General features: G+C 41.3%; 1 protein-coding gene across 9 annotated transcripts in view; it reads right to left on the bottom strand.

Annotated features, from left to right (window-relative positions):
* Nucleotides 1-13092, bottom strand: part of TSNARE1 (t-SNARE domain containing 1) — a 510738-nt gene that overhangs the window by 160849 nt on the left and 336797 nt on the right. The window contains exons 12-13 of one of the 9 annotated variants that reach the window (XR_012659332.1): nucleotides 2335-2550; nucleotides 1206-1526 (exon numbers count right to left, since the gene is read on the bottom strand). The exons of the other annotated variants lie outside the window; for them this stretch is intronic. The gene's annotated coding sequence lies outside the window, so the exon portion shown is untranslated. Of the gene's footprint in view, nucleotides 1-1205; nucleotides 1527-2334; nucleotides 2551-13092 lie in introns of those variants that run through there. 9 annotated transcript variants of the gene reach the window in all.

Below are 13092 nucleotides of genomic sequence, written 5' to 3' on the forward strand. Positions count from 1 at the left end.
AGGAAGAAAGAAAGGAAGAAAGAAAGGAAGGAAAGAAAGAAAGAAAGAAAGAAAGAAAGAAAGAAAGAAAGAAAGAAAGAAAGAAAGAAAGAAAGAAAGAAAGAAAGAAAGAAAGAAAGAAAGAAAGAAAGAAAGAAAGAAAGAAAGAAAGAAAGAAAGAAAGAAAGAATGAAAAAGAAAGAAAGAAAGAAAGAAAGAGAAAACATTGAGAAATAATGCTATGTACAAGTTCAGCCCAAGAGACCTCACAGACCTCAGAATGAAAAATTTTTTGTGAATACTGATGTGCTCTGATGGAGAATGCTATGGAGGAGAAAAAAAATAAAAGAAACCAAACAAACAGGAGTGAGCTTCAGTGGAAGATTGGCTTGTTGTCAAGAGCAGCATCTGCTGCTTTGCAGGCAGAACAAGAATTGCAAGGGCTACCACTCTCGGTGCTTCTGGGTACCGGGTACTCACCAGCTGAGGTCATGAAGACATCTTCCCCACAGGGCATGCTCTAGTCATGGATGTGTACATGTGAGTCTCCCTGGATTCTCATGCACTTGTCCAGAAAAAGAGCATTCCATAAAGGAATTGAATATATTTGCTCTTTCAGGCAACTTAAAAGTGTTGACAGCTGAGCAGACACAAGTCTGCTAAAATAAAGGAAGAGCTACTGGTGTCAGTCATCCCCTCCTCCCCTGACTTGGAGATGATAGGGATGGCTAAACCTTTTAGGAAACAGCTCTTGATTTACTACAATAATGGCAATGGAAGAAATGCAACATAATTCAGCTTTTGTGTGGTGTAGTTATTTTGGGTTTGGGAAAGATTATCCATTGCACTGCTTTAATCTGCCTATGTCTGTACATCAACAACCAATCCTGTTTCACACAGTGTATGTGGTGGGACAGTGTCCCATGCCATGATGCAGTTCTTTCTGCATCTGCTGCCTTCATATAAAACTGGCACGATGGCCTTGCTTCTGCTTTCGTTCTGACACCCGGGTCACAGGATGACTTGCTTTGTATGCTGACAAATGAGTTTGGAGGGGACCACCCACACTTATAAAAAGGTTTGGTAAACAAGATCTGCTACAGATGGAAGGCTCAGGAAAATACTGGAAGAAAATATGGCCTAGGGAGACAGGTGAGTTTCCTATAAGTACCAAAAAAAAAGTCTGTAAAAAAAGAGACGTTTGTTTTATTAGTTAGTGAAGTCAAACCAAGTAGTATTAGACTAACATCATGGCAGGGAATATTTAATGCTTCACAAAAAAAAAACCACTCTCAAAAAGCCATTCAAGCAATTGATCAGTCTGCCAGAGGGGAATGAAGAGTAATTTTCACAGTGAGTATATAAAATTCTCATCTTTTTCTCTGAAACATGGAGAGACAAATCAAACTAGCTAAAATGGAAAGAGAATGATATCAGCTAATATACTCGGGTACTGCTGAATCATTCCCAGCTCAAGATTACCTAGGGCTTTCCCAGATGTTGATGGGATGGGCGATGGGATTTGCAACACAGTCTTCCTCGATTGGCTGCAGAACAAACAAAACATATATGCATATTTATGAGATGTGACTGATGCCTTTACCTTTCTCAGATCCCAAGGGTGTAGTGTGGCCCAACACTTCTGAGCTTTATTTAGTCCCAAGTGACAGATGTGTTAAGAAAACTATATATTGTCTGAATGCCTTTTAAATGCATCTTGACAACAAATCCAATCCAAAGAGTACTGGTTAAGCCTTAATTTTTATATTTTTTTTTTCTTTTCCCCACAAACTCTCTCAGGAAGTTTGAAATTCAGTGTTTTGAATTATTAGAAGGAAACAGAAAAATGCAATTAAAGTAAGTTTTGGTTTTGGTTAAAAGTGCTCTGTCTTGAGTGCCAGTTATGCCCAGCATGGACAATCCATGGCAACACAGGACCACTATGAACTTCCCACCACCTGCTGCCTTTGGGTTGTAGACATCTATTTATCCATTTCCTCCTGCAGACTGCTGTACCAGCGGACATTGCCAGCAGGGACATCTACACTGGAAACAGTAATGTATTACACTGCCACAGCTAGATTCAGCAGAGCTTATCGATCTGCAGCTTTTACCAGGTTGACGTTTGATGGTGCTTGCAAGTACTAGTAGAGTGGTACATTTTGTTAGCCTGGTTTCAAGCCAGAGCCAGCTCAACTGCTGCAGGGTGCAACTTACTGCAAGCAAATTTACTTATTGCATTGGGAAACTTAATGAACCTGCAGTGAGCACTATGCCACAGAGGTTAACGTGCATTGGAGACTCATGCTTAAGCACTTCTACATCGTCTCTTGTATAGTTAACAGTTGAAGTTACCCAGGTTTTGTAGGCTGTACAGCTACTCGGGTTGTTTCCAGATGCTGCTTCACCCCTGACATGTCCTTCCTCATCTTCCAGCTTGCTTCTGGTAGGTTCCACCATGTAAGATGTTGATGATGGCAAGCAATCTGTGGCTATCTAGGCTTTCAGTGGGATGAATCCAGGCTCAGTCAGAACTGATGCTTCAAGGGTTTTGTTGCTCCTCCTCTCCTTCTACGCAGACATAGGAGAGGAAGTGAGGTGACTGCAGCATGTCTTTGAAAATCCCTATCTACAATGTCCAGATGACAATCAGTCCATTATGTGGAGATAAGCAACCCAAAGGGAAATAAAATTGACTCCACTATTAAAACGGTAGGAAGACAGAGGATCAGAGAGCAGAGAGTCATAAATATGTCTTCCCTGCCACCTTCTGGAGATGAGTCCTTCTTTTACTGCTCTGCAGAGGTAGACCTGAAATGATCCTTTTTTGCCTTCTGGATTTACTATGAGGAAAGGCTGCTGACTCCTTATCAGGCCATTACGCATTGGAAATGTGTTTAGAAGATGGACCAGAGAAATCCCAGTCATGAGGCAAAGTTTCGCCCTACAAGTTTATGCTGGTTTCCCACTGAAAAGCCATCTCTGAATGGCTACATGGTGGTCAACGCATTATCCACTTCTGCAAACAAAGCATGTCCACTAGAATTTTATTACGTGTTTGAGAACAGTCATTCAACAACCTCTTTCTATTGTTCAATCCTAATTAGTTTTATATGCTAAAATGCAAGGGAGGCCAGAGTAAAGCAATAAAGTCATACCCACGCTGCCTGACACTGAAAGCAATGCTGCTGAAGAAAACTGGGGATATGTTTTGCAGAAGTAATCTAATTCCTGGTAGCCACTGGATGTGTATGGTAATGGTTATTGATGCAGCAGTCTGCTGTGCAACACAGCGTGCCGTAGCCAGCAGACACTGCAGGCATGTCACTACAGCTTTGTTAAGCAAGGCAAGAGCTTGGGGGGTGAGAAAGCAGAAAGCATTCCTCTCCTGGTCCAGAAGCAGAACTATCAGAAGGTAGGACATGTTCTGCTCTCCTTACACCAGATTCATTCTGGCCTAATTCCATGCTGATCCGCCAGATTCATGACAACTAAAGCAACAGCAGAATCTGACTTTGTGGCTCTTTTGCTGCATACTGGAGAGTACTCCAAGTAATTAAACATAAATGTGAATTACAAAAACATGTAGGCCCTAAGCTGCTAGACTTTGCCTCTCACCTCCTCTGCTGCTTTGTATTGCTCTGTGTTCTCATTTCTTACTGCACAGATCAATCCACTGCCTGGTTTTAGCCATGCTGCTCTCATTTCCAAATCCTTGGACTTTCAGGTCTTACTTTATTGCATGCTGCTGATCCTTTGCTATGTTTAATCCCTCTCTAAGTGCAAAATCCAAAATTTAATGCCCTCCCTGCCAAGACAAATTGTCTTTATGCAAGCAGTACCTATATTCAGAATTCTTTTTCTCTCTAAAAGGAATTTCCAGGAAGATATAGAAGTATGACATCTTCCCCTCTTCTGTCTCCAGCATACCTATTCCTAAAAACTGCAAATTCTAGTTGCCATTTCTAGGGGCTTACAGCCAATTAATGACCATCACCTTTATAATCATGGTGGAAAAGATTTGTTTCCATGTGTTATTTGGGATTAGTCTCTATCAGAGCCTAAGGGCCCAAGTAGTGTCTCAGTCACCTCTTCATGCTGACTCTATTATCTCTTTTAAAGCTGCCCCCTCCCCCCTCCCCAGTCTTATCAAATCAAGAATTTCTTTAAGGACATGAAAAAGTAACACCATTAGTAAAACAACTATGTGATATCCTTACTGACCACACTGCAACTATTTCAAAATCTATGGGTCAAAACATGTTCCTTCTGTTTATAAATACCTCCTGAAAAGCAAAATAGAAAAAAAATTTACACTGAATCAAACAAAACCCCAAGGAGCACACAAAGTTCATCTCTGACTGGACCAGCAAGAATAAAATTTAGGTATCTTGTGACTCACAGCACAACTACCCGAGCTGGTGAACTGCACTGATATATTTGCATCCTTGTAAACACTGGGCTCAGCTTTATTAAAAATCATTCCAAGTGCCAATGAAGTTTATGCATCCCCAGGAGAATTTTAATTTTGTTAGAGACCCTTAGGTTGTCAGGGAGCTACAAGAGTAAGCCACTTTCCTGGGGAGGGCAAGCCAGGAGAGAGGGTGATCTGGGAAAGTGCCCTCTCCAACAAGGGCTCAGTCTCACAGCACCCAAGCAAAAGCAAAGCAGGTCTAGGGACAGTAATCAGGGTCAGCCAAAGGGTCAGTGACCTCCAGACACATCTGTAGAAATAAGGCAGATCCAAGGCCAAGCCAGAAAGTCAAGTCAGTGAGTTGAGTCAGGTTTAGGATGGTACCTGGTGAGTCAGGGCAGACCTACAGCATAGCTCAGGCAGGGACCAAGAGTAAGGGACTGAAATTCATTGTATTTCCCAAGCAAAGGGGTGCTGCTCCCACAGAGGCATCTCACGAGTCTTTCTCACAGAAGTGTAATCCAAGGATACAGGGTGGTGTGTATCAGAGCTGGTCTAAATCATTGTCAGCCAAACCCCTGTGGCAAGGGGAAGATAAGCAGACAGTGTTGGTGCGCTCAAGGCCCTGCACAAATTTGGGCATAAAGCAGCTGCCTCTATACTCTTAATTCAAAGGAGGATGAGGCATAGGCACAAATGCTGGCTTTCCATCACCCATGCATGATTTTTGATGCAGCTTTGTCTTATTCTCCCAAAGAATGACCCACGCCCAGAGTAGCACATGCCAGTGACCATTCCTAATGGACAATTTGGATGCTGTCACCTTCTTTCTGCATGGGAGATGTCCCTGCTCATTGCAGGGGGGGTGTACTGGATGACTTTTAAAGGTCCCTTCAAATTCAGATTACTCTGTGACTCTATAATTTAACCATGGAGATATGACCGGGCCTTGGATCCACAGGACAGACCCTAGCCTTATTTTGTTCAGTAGTATAGATGCATTCCGTCCTGAATTCTGCCAGCACATTAATTTTCCCTCTTCCTATAAATCCTCCTTATTTCCAGCCCTGATGCTAATCAAACATAACCAGGACTCAGAAATCCAACAGCTTGTTAAAGTGAAATGTGATGATTACCTGTTACTCTTGAAGGAGAGTAACACATACTCTCCCAGCTCCCACATACCTCACCTTCAATGCCTATATGGCTCAACTACCTCATCCAAACCACTACCGAAGGCACACAGTATCATTTTATTGACTCTTCTTTCATAGAAAAGATTTGGAGGATAAATATTAATTGCAAACCATGTCAAGGACACGTGAAAGCCAGGTAGAAAATTTTTGGATAAAGCAAAGTGAGTTATGGGATTTGTACCCAACAGCCACTCTAACCAAAGCTGACAGAAAATGCTGAGTCTCATCACCTCTGGCAAATTAAATCAGTGATTTTGGTCCCTAAAGCAGGTGCCTAACAGGAACACATGTATTTTGGGTTTTTTTTTGAGGTGAGGAGGAGAGGATGGAAATCAAAATCAAAGAATTATTCATGGCACCAACATTATCTGATTAAATAATGATGGTTTGTGATACAATACAAACATGTCCTGTTTGCATCGCACCTTGCAGTGTGATCTGACAGCCAACAGTAAAAGCAATTATACAAATGCCATTCCTGAAATATGTTTCACTAGACACAGCACATATATCCAGTGCTGGAGACTGAAATGACCCCAGAAAGTGTTTCAAGCTCCTTATCATTAGACAGCATTTTTTAATATCTACCCTGATTCTTTCTTGCTGCAATTTAAGTCTGTTACTTCTTGTTCTTCCCACCTGTAGTAAACAAAAAAGCAATGATCTTTCTTTTCCTCTTTGCAGCAGACATTTATGTACCAAGAAACTATTATCTTCACCTCCATCCTCTCTTTTTTAGCTTAACCAACTCTCTTTTTGTAATCTCTCCTCTGCAGTCAGGCTTGCAACCTCTCAGATCACGCCTGCTGCTTTCCCATTAACAGCAACTGGCGTGTGTCTCAAAATGAGTACCCAACACCAGACAGTGTAGCCTGAAACAGATGATTAAATTGTCCTAGTCTAATGTGATGAAGATGGACACTAAAGCCACATTAAAGAATGATTTTTAAGGAATCTAAAGCATATGGTCTCAACCCAGGCACCACCTATCACTGAAGTAAGAACTTGGACTCAAACAATAATGTGGCATAATAAACCGCCCTGCAATGGCATCTGTCCAGCTAAGCGTGGCTCATAATCCAGCTACCTAAACACAAGTATCTGCATATGAGATGCCCTGGGATATCTGACGCATCCACATGGGCCTGATCAATAAGGCACAGGCCATGTTTGAGACCGAAACAGACCTCACAGCCAGTGGGATCTACAGCATCATTGATGCCATCATTGAGTAGACATATACATGAATCATAATACTTAGATCTGTAGTGAATATGTAGTGTACCTAGAGAACACACTGAGTGATGCATTCCTACTTGGGATACACCCAAAATTAGTTGAGATGACTCCCATCCCATGCATCAGCTGAGCTATAATGAATTCTATCGTCATGCTCTTTGCCTGTGGCAATGATACGCAGCACCTGGATTTTCGTTTGCTAAATATGCAAGGAAGATGTGTGATTCTGCGTTGCTGAAAGCTGAGTGCCTGGTTGGTGATCATGCCCAGAGCTGACATGCAGTCATTTGCCAAGCAGCAATAGGCCAGTTTTGATTTTCAGTCTTGAACCTTCATTTTTATGCAAATATAACACGAGTAATTGAGCCATGCTCATAGTCACCAAAAATTAACTTCAATCATTACTTCACTGGTTTTAGATATATTTCTACCTGGCATTGAGAGGGAGAAACAGTGCTCAGTATCAGCAGGCTCTCAATTCCTCATATTAGATTGTGCAGCAAACAGAGAAGAGAAGAGAAGAGAAGAGAAGAGAAGAGAAGAGAAGAGAAGAGAAGAGAAGAGAAGAGAAGAGAAGAGAAGAGAAGAGAAGAGTGTAAAATAAAATAAAATAATAAAAAAGTTCAACAAAATAAAAGGGTATGCTGAAGAAGAAAGTTGATGTATTAAGAAAAAAATAACAAAAAATACTTGTAATGCATCATATTACAGGATATTATTGAGTTGATTTGGAACAAGAAGCAAGCACAGTTTTTGTTTAATGTCTACTTGCACAGTTGCATGTCCATCAATATTACTGAAGAAGAGCTGGAGAGGCCTTTGAACCTGAAATGAAAATAACTAGAAGGAACTTCATGGTACTTCATCTTTCTCTGAGGCATTTGCGTTCAGACTTGTCCTACGGAACTTCAGATGTCTAACTCAGGACCTCAAAATAGGCAGCCAGCTGTCCTACACTCCCTCCAAAAGCAACAAAGAGAAACAGGCGTCTCCAGACAATGGTTCATCCCACATAACATCAAGATGAAAGAATGCCTTGGAAACATGGGACTTAAAAATAAAGGCAGGAGGGTTCCATTTGGTCTGTAGTTTCTGAGTCTTGGGGATATACGCACTGCATGCTTTCCCAGTAATAAGGAAGACAGCAAGGTGTATTCAGTTATATGGATACATGGCATTCATATTCCTTTTAGGTCAAAACTAGAAACTGGAACTTAAAGAAAAATGTGATCATGGCATTTTTTATTGTATAGGTGACAGTTAAAATAAATTGATATTACACCCTTATACTCCTAAACATAAAATAATATATCCTTTACTTTTTAAAAACACAACTGGGGAGATGGTCAGGGGAAGTTTGGAGGCTATGAATAGAATTTAAGACTTTGCTTAGAAAAAAATAAACTTACCTGCATGTCATGAATTCTGCCCAGTACTATTCAATCAGCAAATATGACCTGTACAGAGGATAGAGCTCTATTCTACTTCCATTAATGGCAGAGAGAAGCATGCCTGTGACATCAGTGAAAGCCTGAAGTTACAGATTATTTCCTTTTTTTAAACTCTTTAAAAAGATTCAGGAAAAAGAGTAATGTCCATTGGGACAGACTCTAAAGATGAAGATAAATATGAACCAAGTTTATTTTACTTTTTTATATGTTTCAGGTCTATGTAAGAAAAATGCCTTCTACAGTAAAAAGAAATGATGCAAGAATTGTTTCTCATAAATGGACAGCACTGTTGTCTATAAAAAAAGAATGATAGGTTGTTGCTCACTAGGCAAAAAAGCAAGCTATGGAGAATATACACATGATGGACCCACTCAAAATGGAGGTGCTGCAGTATTTATTGTGACATTAAAAACATAATGAATTTTTGACCCACTATATAAATTGTTTTTTTCTGAAGAGTCATTAATAAAATGTAATAATGAAGTTGTGGTATATGAAGAGGGCATGGTTCCTTCGGATGTTTCCTAGTCTTCTAAGCTCATTCCACTTAAGACCTTCATCCCAGTCTTCTCCACAGTACCTATCAGGAAGGCATCTGGACAGCAGTAATGCAGCCTTGCACTGAGACTGTCTCCCTGCACGAGGGCCAGGAATTCACCACCCTCCCCAATGTCAACTCAAGGGACTCTGCATTATTTGTGGCCTTTTCTGTTTCACTGAGTCCTCCAGGATAAGCTTCTGTTGGCCCAAGGAGAGCTCTGATGTTGGTACCAGGAGGATATGAGAGTGCTTAACTGGAGGTGGGCACCTAACACTTGCTTCTCAAACTTGGAGGCATCACGCTTGGGTTACTGGGTAGTTTGGCATGACCACCTCTCAAAGACTGAGTTTGTAAGGACGAAGAGACGAGGAAGGCAAAAGTAGTCTGTGGCACCCCTACCTCCTAACACTTCCATCTCAGCTGGCATAGACATCACAGTTGTCTTCAAAGGCATCTGTGTGCAACAAGGCACTTTCTCCTCCTTGCCCATGGCAGGGCATCACAGTAGCAGAACGTGAATTCTCTGTGTTCTAGAATCATGGAATCATTAAGGTTGGAAAAGACCTCTAGGATCATCAGGCCCAACTGTCAATCCAACACTACCGTGTCTCCTAAACTATGCCCTGAAGTGCCACATCTACACATCTTTTAAATACCTCCAGGGATGTTGACTCCACCACCTCTCTAGACAGCCTGTTCCAATGCCTGACCACTCTTTCAGTGAAGAAATTTTCCCTGATGTCTAATCTAAACCTCCCTGATGCAGCTTGAAGCCATTTCCTCGTGTTTTATTGCTACTAACTTGGGAGAAGAGACCAACACCCATCTGGCTACAACCTCCTTTCAGGTAGTTGCAGAGAGCGATAAGGGCTCCCCTCAGCTTCCTCTTCTCCAGGCTAAACAACCCCAGCTCCCTCAGCCGCTCCTCATAAGACTTGCTCTCCAGACCCTTCACCAGCTTCGTTGCCCTTCTCTGGACATGCTCCAGCACCTCAAGGTCCTTCTTGTGCCGAGGGGCCCAAACCTGAGCCCAGCATTCGAGGTGGGGCCTCACCAGTGCCGAGCACACAAGAAATCCCTGGCAGAGAGCACTCAGGAAGCAGTGTTTTCTTTGCCACTGTAGGAAAAGCATTTGAGAGCTTCATTTCTCCTTGGACTTTTTGTGTATACAAATGTCTTTTAATGTTTTATTCTCTGCACTAGAGTGCTTTCTTTGCCTTTGGAGCACCTACTTAATTTGACATACTGTGGTGATAAAATCCTGGAGCTTAAAAACTCCTTCCTATCTGTGTATGATTCTCTTTTCCTTTGCAGAACCAGTGCTTTTCAAGTAACTTGGAGAATATATGTAAAAGAAACATCCTTGCCTTATAGGACATCCTGTAATAGACCAGAAGTTGATATTATTGTATGCAATAGTCAGACTGTAACTGTCAGCCATAAGGCTGTCGTTAGTAGTCTAACATTGCATTGGGCAGTTGTCTACCTCCTTTAGAGATTACTTTAGCAAGAAAAAGTGATCACCTCCCCTTTTTTATGGCCTTTGCTTTACTGCTGATGTGTAGAAGGGACAATTGTGACTGTTCTGGGCCTTTACCTGAGCCAAGCTCCAAAGTTGTAGTTGGGGCACCATTCTAAGCAGCCACATCTTTACCACCACCACTGTCTTCCACTGCTGTCAGCAGGACCTCGATCTCTTTAGTAGCCTCCTTCTGTCCAGCCACATGACTTCTCAGTCTGCATCTGCAGAGTGTCATCCACTGATCTCCCTGGCAAGCAAATTTCTCCATCAGCTTTTCCTTGTCTGCCTCTTCTTATGGAAAGAGAAACTTTTGACTTCCTGGACGGTTCTCCCCAAGCACTACATCTTCTAGAGAATGTTGTGGAGTCCCTCCACAGGCTTACTCATTCTGTTGAAACTTGCATAGTTTTTATTCACTTCTGACAACAGAATTTTACATTCTGCCAGAGCTAACATTGCTCTTCTCCCTGGCAAGCCACCTACCAATTTAAACGAGTTCCTCTTGTGAACAGATGAAATAGGAAAAGACAGTTTGATGATGGATTCTCACCAGAATCTAGAAATAATGTAATGAAATACATGCAGTTTCCTGATGTTGACAAAAGATTACTTAGAAACAGTACACAGGAATATAGAAGTAGATAGGGTGATGCTGATGTTAATTGCAGATGGTCTCCAGAGACCATAAATAAGAAGATAAGCAATGACAACTGATACTACTAGGCTGTAACTGTAGTAGAAAAAGGGACGTTTTTTACCTGGTGTAAAAATCTTAATTCCAGACAACCGCACACATTTATACCAGCTGAGGATCAACTTTAGAGGTTAAAACAAGCCCAGGGTTAGATTTTCTACTTACACTGAAACAATTGAAATAGAAATCAAGATTCACTCTGCTGAAAGTTTGAGCAGAACCAGGCAAAGTGTACTTTCCAGGTTCAGCTTTTCATATGCTCCCAAGCAAAACAACACTTACCGGCAGAAGATTTTCATTTGGAAGAATGTCTTAAAGAAGCTTCCTGCCCTTTACCAAGAATGGTAATGAGACTTTCCAAGAGCAACCTCAATCTCCTACATTTTTAGATTAGTTTAATTGCACTGAGATGACTGATATAATTTTTCATTACATCAGTGTTGACTGTAATGTAGGAACTAGGCCTGCAGAACTTGTTGGCTAGTGATTTGTCTACGAAGAAATGCAAACTAATAATAAAGAAACTAGTGGAGGGCCTACTAAGACAAAACTGATATCTGGCTTACTTGACAGGACTGTCTGGATTTATGGCTGCTTAAGAGTATTTGAGTGATATGTTGGACAGGGCTGCTTCCAAAAAAAGAAAGGTTATTTTGTCCATGAAATAATTTTATCCTCTAGCAAACAGGTGCAACTCTCACAAAAGCACTGGACCTAATGAATACGTAGGACCTATGTCTCGACATACATTTCTCTTAGCCTTAATGTAGTGCAAAAATGGAAGCAACTGTTGCAAAACAAATTCAATATTAATTTCCTATGAAACTACAAGTGCAAGGCCCACTTGAATGTTTTCCAACTTATTCTGTTTTAACAGCCTACAACGATTTGGATCTTTCTCTGTAGCTGCCAGTCTCTTTTGTTGACCAAAGGGTCCACAGAGAGTCTACAACCCAAACTTTCCTCTTCTGTTAGATGACAAAAATCTACAGCAAGATGCCTCTGTGTCAGAAATCTGTCCAAAATACCTGTTTTGTCTCAGACAAGAGTACAAATAAAATACATCTAAGTCACTGGTTTTAAGTTATGCCCCAGCTTTGACAAAAAAAAAAAAAAAAAAAAAGAATTTTAACATTTTAATTTTAAGTTTAACCCACTAGTAAGTCATGTTTGTTGGATTATGATCAATGGCCAAGGGGTAAAATCAGATCTTCTGATGCTTTCTAACTATCAGGCATAATGAAAAGAAAAGGCTTCTTGATATTAGAGTCCAATAAAGTTATGATGAATAATATCTAACATTAATATTTTTATCTTTTTTTTTCCCAGACTTCTGTACCACTATTAGCCCATAATTATGCATTGGGTGTCCATGTCCAGGTGTTGGCTGTGGTGGCTGCAGGAGTGGCTTCTGTAGGAAGAGGCTATGGGCAGACACAGACAGTTCCAGCCCTTTAAGCATAACAGTTCAGCCAATTTTCCACCCAAGTTTTTTTCCATTTACTGAGAACATATCTCACCAGTTTGGCTAGATGTGTTCGCCCCCAATGTTCTACACGTACACACACATGCTTCGATGTCTAAGCTTCTATTACAGTCATGGGAGAACCACTCAGCTTCCCCAAAGAGACTAGGGAGTGAATCAGATAGCTCCAAAGTACACATTTACTGGGAGGTCAGCTGAATCTTCTTGCAGTCTCTATTGACTGCATTGAGTTGGCAATTCAGTTGACCACACACAAGCATGCAGTATCACCTGAGGTGACCTCCAGCTGTCAGCCCAGGAGGCTGTGGGTTTCCTGTGGTTCCTGTCTCATATTTGTCAGCCTTACATGGCTCTTTGGGATTCCCAAGTGCATCTCAAATGGCTCTAGATACCTGTGTTGGGCAACTGAGTTGTACCATCAGTCTCCATCAAATACAAAGGGAATTTAGACACTCAACTAAGATGTGGGTGCCTACAGAGAAGACAGCTCAAGTCAGGTGCCTTCATTCAAACTAAACCTCAAGAAGATAACTCCTTCAGCTGTTTAGGGAAACACTGATACAAGCTGAA

This window comes from Phalacrocorax aristotelis, chromosome 2 (assembly GCF_949628215.1).
Source record: "Phalacrocorax aristotelis chromosome 2, bGulAri2.1, whole genome shotgun sequence".
NCBI classification, from domain to species: domain Eukaryota; kingdom Metazoa; phylum Chordata; class Aves; order Suliformes; family Phalacrocoracidae; genus Phalacrocorax; species Phalacrocorax aristotelis.